Source organism: Tupaia chinensis, unplaced genomic scaffold (assembly GCF_000334495.1).
Source record: "Tupaia chinensis unplaced genomic scaffold, TupChi_1.0 Scaffold000037_15, whole genome shotgun sequence".
In the NCBI taxonomy this organism is placed as follows: domain Eukaryota; kingdom Metazoa; phylum Chordata; class Mammalia; order Scandentia; family Tupaiidae; genus Tupaia; species Tupaia belangeri.
This window is the reverse complement of record NW_006159473.1, coordinates 163,549-163,878: the sequence shown is the minus strand read 5'-3', so window position 1 is coordinate 163,878 and position 330 is coordinate 163,549. Positions and strand designations below refer to the sequence as shown.

The 330-nt window shown below is 63.9% G+C and overlaps 1 protein-coding gene across 7 annotated transcripts in view; it reads left to right on the top strand.

Annotated features, from left to right (window-relative positions):
- Positions 1-95: 95 nt before the first annotated feature.
- IMMP1L (inner mitochondrial membrane peptidase subunit 1) overlaps positions 96-330 on the top strand; it is a 64,785-nt gene continuing 64,550 nt past the window's right edge. For 3 of the 7 annotated variants that reach the window (XR_001370385.2, XM_006140403.2, XM_014587812.2), the window contains exon 1: positions 104-256. The gene's annotated coding sequence lies outside the window, so the exon portion shown is untranslated. Of the gene's footprint in view, positions 257-330 lie in introns of all 7 variants that reach the window. The other 4 variants (XM_006140402.2, XM_027771700.1, XM_006140401.2 and 1 more) reach the window with 4 other exon arrangements.

Below are 330 nucleotides of genomic sequence, written 5' to 3'. Positions count from 1 at the left end.
GCTGACCCAATAGGAACTCTGGGAACTCCAGCCGCGGCCAGTCAGAGCCGGCCCCGAACTCCCGCCCCCCGCCCCTCTTGGAGCCCCGGGAGCCGGGAGCCAATGGGAGTGAGGCTGTGCTCCCGAGCCAACCAATGGCAAGGCGTATTGCTGGAACGTGCGCCGAGCGTGAGGGCGGCGGACTTCAGCGCGGCCCAGGTGAGGAAGGGCCACCTGTGAGCCGGGGGACATCCTCCCGGCGTCGTTGGGGCCGGAGGTGGGTAATGGCACAGGCATTCTCGTTTTACGTGTAAAATGGCTGGTCACGCAGAGGTAAAAAAAATGAAAACA